Here is a 6,000-nt window from a genome sequence, read left to right on the forward strand (position 1 = left end):
GTCATAGTCCAAATGAGTGTAAATGACCTTCGATGTACTTCCCCTGTCTATATGAAAACAGACATCATGGAGCTCTACAATATGTGTCCCAGGCTGGACTGAGCCTAGTGTTGAGCAGCATTTTACCTTTTCCAAGGATACTGATGCCACAATATGAAAAGAAGATGAATGACTTTAAGAACAAGCTTATATCCTGGTGCCATTCTAATTGGCTGGATATTTGTCAGCATGGAAGAAAATGGTCAACAGACCATGTTGCTTTGCCAGGGATGTTCTGCACTTCTCCCCTCTAGGCATTTGAATATTAGCTAAATTATTATACTCCCCCACAAAGCCTTTTTTAGGCAATGCCAAACTGAAACTGCTTCCGATATAGCAAACCAAAACTAACAAAATCTAAAGGCATTACTGTTCAGTGCTAGGAGTGTAAAGAAGAAATTCCACTTCCTACAAGCTCTTCTCATCCTAGAGAATGATGACGCCTGTGCGGTCACTGAGACATGGTTTAAAGCTGGGAGAGCACACTGGCAGTGCAAGGCCATAATGCATTCCACATTTAGACCAGCTACTACACAGACAGGAACTAAAGGTGGTGGTGTCTCCATTATATCAAAAAATAAAAATGTGCCTTGAGGGTGGCTAAACAGAGTGATGCACTTCAGCTTCTCCATGTTCAGATCACCATAGGCAAAATACTACTTCCTTGCAAGCTATAAGTCCAACTCTATGACCCAGAAATTCTGCAACACGTCTTTCAGTTTAGTGGAAATACTCGTCATCCAACTCAATACCATATTCATATGCAACTTTAATTATCTCACTATTAACTGGGAATCATATACAACATCAAAATGCAGGCACACATACTCCTTGATTTTGTAAATACAAATTCCCTGGACCAGATTGCTAATACAATGACCATACTGGATTTGGTCATAATTAATATGGGAGAGTGCTGCACACTCCCTATTGTGATGCCATCTTTGGTAAGTTCAGACCTCAAAACAGTCTCCTTTGAAGCAAAAATCCCACCTTACTCTGGAATGTTCAGGATCTACTATAAGTCTAACTTCCTACTACTAAGTGATATCCTGGCAAAATTCTATACCTCCAAAAACTCTGAGAAAACTGCTGCCTATGCAGAACTGTTCACAGAAACACTATACAAACATGTTACTAGCTGCACATAGGCAGCTGTGCCCACCAGAAAAAAGTAAGGAGCTAACTTAAAAATGCAGGTCACTCAACTGGAATCGTAACATCAGCAGGCAGTATAACAGAAGGAAGAAATTCATTGCAAAAAAAAAAAGGAGATGTAGAACGAAAAACATGTCTCATCAATCTAAACAAGCAACTCACAGGACAAATAAAGTCTACCAAAACCAATTTTCAGGTAAATTAAGCCTCCCGGGCCAAGGATAATCTCAAGGCATTTTTTATCTAGGGCAATACACAATTGTTTGCAGAGTTGTTGTTAATCGAGCCACCTCTACTGAGCCAGAATATATAGCAAACCTACTGATAGACAAATTCACCTCTAACTTTACTCCTATCTCCCCCTTAACCTGCCTTCAGGAAATACAGTCAAATATAACTACCCCTACTATCACTAGGGAACAGATCCTCAATGCTCTCTCTAAGGCCAAGAACACTACATCAATGTACTCAAACAATACACTGGGATGACCTATCAGGCCCTATGGAATCACTATTAACTACAGTTGATATATATATATATATATATATATATATATATATATATATATATATATATATATATATATATATATATATATATATATATATATATATATATATATATATATATGGGTCCCCTTCATATGATTGAACTTTTGAAAGTTCGAACGTTCTTAACTGAGATCTACGTACAGAGCGGAACAGGAAGATTTCCCTTTTCTGCACTGTAGTGCGATCTTGGAGTTGGTATATATAAATAGCAGGGGGGGGGGCTTGCTCCCCTGCTGAAACCATTCAGGTAATTTTTTTTCTTTTTTTTTACTTTTTTATTTGATGTTCGAACTTTCAAAAGTTCGATCATATGGTCGGCAGAGTGGTTCATCTGTTCACATTGTTACCTCACAGCAGGATATTCTCTGGTTGGTTGTTGGGTGGGGTGCCTTCTGTGCAGAGTCTGCATGTCCTCCCTGCATTCATGTGGGTTTTCTCCAGGTGCTCCAGTTTCCTCCCATGGTACAAAGACATGTGCCTGGAGTGTTTCGTCCTGGGTCCCCAATGAAAATTGGATAATTTCAAGTCAGACTTTCCTGGTAAACAAATGGTAAATAAAATAAATATAGCTTCCAAACAGGCTTCATGCCTCATAAAAGGAGAATAGCAGCAGTCATCCCTCTGCACAAAGGTGGGCCATCTACAGACCCTGGAAACTGCAGACACATACGTCTTACATGTATCATATGTAATGCTATGGAAAGAATTATCATAGAAATGATCAATAATGACATAGGAAACCTCAAGACACTGGACCTAACCCAGTTCGGTTTTATCAAGGGCAAGTCATGCCTACTCAACTTTGTGAACTTCTTTGAGAAAGACACCAAAGCAATGGATGAGGGAAAAATAGTTCACACTGTCTACCTTGACTAAGCCAAGGTGCTTGACACAATACTCCACTCCTAAACTCAAAAAGTTAGGTATAAACTCTTATTTTACCTGGTGGATAGCCAACTGGCAAACAGAAAAGATCCAGGAAGTTAGAATTGGGAAGTCCACCTCTACGTGAGGCCAGTCATAAGTGGACTCCCTCAGGGATCGATCATGGGACTACTCCTTTTTGCAATTTACTGCTCTGAAGTCAAGGCCAATGTCAAGGACCTCTGGCAGACCAAATCTGCGGATTACTGCAAATTAGGAGTAATCATAGAATCTGCCATGGACACGAATGTTCTCCAGAAATGGCTGACACAGAAAAATAATTTGTGTCACAGCCATGGACTAAAACTTAATACCATGAAATGCATAATACTATCATTCAGGAAGGCATCCACCCCTGGTAAATATCATATTGACAACACACCACAAAAAGTCAACCCAGTAGTCCGGGATCTAGCCTTTGACCATCACTTATCTGCAGCAGTAAGGAAATCATTCTGTGTTGTGCAACTTATAAAAAAGGTATGGCGTCTAGGTCCAAGGAGGTCATCATCCCACTGTATTCAGCATTCATCAGACGCATTATTGAGTGCAATGCCCCTTTAGTATGTACCTAATCAGACACATGTAACAACTGGAACAGCCATAGAGGTTCTTCACCAAAAGAATATAGGGGCTAAGTAATATGTCCTATGCAGACTGCCTCAAACCCCTTTTCCTGTATTCTGCCTCCTACAGGGTGTTGAGGGAAGATTTATGCTTGGCATAAAAGGGATAGTTGGATCTCACCCTGATGGACCTCCGGCATATCTGCAAAGCAAACAGCACCAGTATTACCAGTTCTAAACACTTAGACCTTGCCTGTAATATACATAATACCTGCTCTACAGACAGGTATGTATCCCAGAGAAAACTCCTTCTCTGGAACAAGCTCCCCATCCATGTGAAGCAGAGTTTCTCCTTAACCCAATTTAAGTGCAACTTCAACAATTCTGTGCAGAATATGAAATTTGTTCCTGGTTTGGCACCTATATCGCTCACAGACACAAGCAGCCCATATATGGTTCATCTTCCAAGCCCCTGCTTATAAATCTTTTATCTCCCAACCCTCTGGTTACACGTATCAAGGGTACCAGAACTTGTCAGAGATTTGGGATTCATGGCTAGGCTAAAAATGGCCCTAGTAATCATTAGCTTAGTACACATCTATGAACCTATGAACCTATGTCTCCAGATGTAGGTTGAGAGATTACCTCACCCCATCTGCCTGTTCATTTTAATGTTCCACCCGGCTGTGTCACTGACTGACTTCTAGTTTCCATCTTTGTGAAAGACATAGGATCATAGGAGATTACTAAGCTATTGACCAAGAGGTCATTTTAAGCCTAGACATTTCATACCAATGTAATACCATAGAAATGCTAGTCAATACCAAAGATTGCATTTAGTGATAACTGCCCATGCTCAGGATGGTTGAGGGTGCTATCACCAGTAAGAATTTACAGTGCCCCATCCACTCGTCCAGGTTCCTCTTGAACAGTGTCATAGAGGTGCACTGTTTCACATGAATTGTTAGCCTGTTCTAAAGACACCACAGTTGCTGGGAGAAAAATGTGTCCCTCCAGCATGTCCTAGTTAAGTTGCAGGCCATTTTAGGTCCCTTGAAAGGATATCCCTATTCCCATTTGATGTATGGATATGCAGCAAGTTCATTAGGTTTGGGTCTTGGACTGCTCTTTAGGCCATGCATAAGTCTCCCCTAAGAATTCTATATAATATGCAGTACAGTCCACAGGGACTTAAGTTGGTTTGTGTAAGGTACATACTGGAGCCACTTGATCTTCTTCATTAGAAACCTCTGAGGTCTCCCCAATTGCTGCAAATGCTTAATACGGTACATGCCGAATGGGGTGTTATACTCAATTATAGACTAGATAAGTGCTGAGTATAGAGGGGTTGAAACCTCTTTTGCTCTCGATGTGAACAATGTGGTGTTACCACTTTATGTCAAAACAATGATGGATTATCACTACTTTTCTGATCCTCTCTATAGTCTATATTTCTGCATAGATGTAACTCTGTTACTGCAACTGTTAAAACTGGGTCTTTATCTAAATTTCTTCAAAACCAAATGTATGTTGCTTGTGCATAAATTAGCTTTTTATCAGTCTCCTCTATGGGTGCATATTAACCTGTTGAAATATTTTTCTATTCAAGGTATGACATTTGTTAAGCATCTTGGTATATAGTCTTTTACAGTAAACTCAAGTTTAACATTCATATCTGTCATAAAAAAGAATCAGATGCTTGGGATACTATACAAGGCTAAAGGTTTTATAACCAATTGTACCAGAACAGCTATAACCTCTGCTTCCCTGCAATCCATCCTCTGGCATGCTTCTCAGGTATTAACTATCCTTCTCACAATCATTAGACATAATCTTGTGTTTACTTCTATCTGAACTATTACCACCTTTAAATAAGTGCATCTGGCCGGTTTTCTGAATTAGTTGAGTGTTTCCCAGCTAGAAATGTCTCACAAGCTATTATACTCTAATAAATGTCCATTATTATTTAAGATATGGACATTTTAGACCGCAGCTATTTGCACCATTGGTGTCTTCTTAATATAAAATAATCTCATCACCAGAAGGCAAGGAGGCTCAGATGATAGTGCCCACACAGCAAAACAGTAGAATTAACTTTCTCTTAACATATAAAAACGTGCCTCTGATCAAGATTTTAGAATGGCCATTAGGTCTCCCCTGGGCAATAATGGAGTAAACATTTTTAAACTTCTGTTCATTTTCCAGGTTTTATGTAGATATACATATTGTTTTCACTCTTCAATCATTTCTTAAAAGGTCTTCCACTCTCCTCTCTCTGTCTCTCTCACATCCCCTCATTCAATATCCAGGCCCTTTGCTATACTCACTCACTTTCTATTTCCCCTTTTAACACCCTACATTGTTGCCATCATCAGGTTCACTATAATTCATCTTTCAACATTCCCCCAATTGTCCTCTGTTACTGTATCTTTCAAATTCTCTAACTCCTATTCTGATATTTATTCACTTCTTCTCATTTCTTTCAATAAATTTACTGTATATGTTGTTAGTTGTGTTGAGCTTCATTTTTGTTTTATTTTATTTTATTTATTTATTTATTGCTTTTGGTATATCTAATCTTCCCCAGCACACACATATGCCATCTTTATTACTGTTGTCTATTACTTTAAACTGTGTCAACAGCTCTACTCCACTCTCACTGGGTTAATATACCTACCTTCTGACTAAATTTTACAAAGTAGAGCTCCATATTTACTTTAGAAGCATTCCTTATCTCAGATGTGAGACATCATATTTCATG

This window comes from Protopterus annectens, chromosome 4.part0, assembly GCF_019279795.1.
Source record: "Protopterus annectens isolate FY-2018-M chromosome 4.part0, PAN1.0, whole genome shotgun sequence".
Lineage (NCBI taxonomy): Eukaryota > Metazoa > Chordata > Ceratodontiformes > Protopteridae > Protopterus > Protopterus annectens.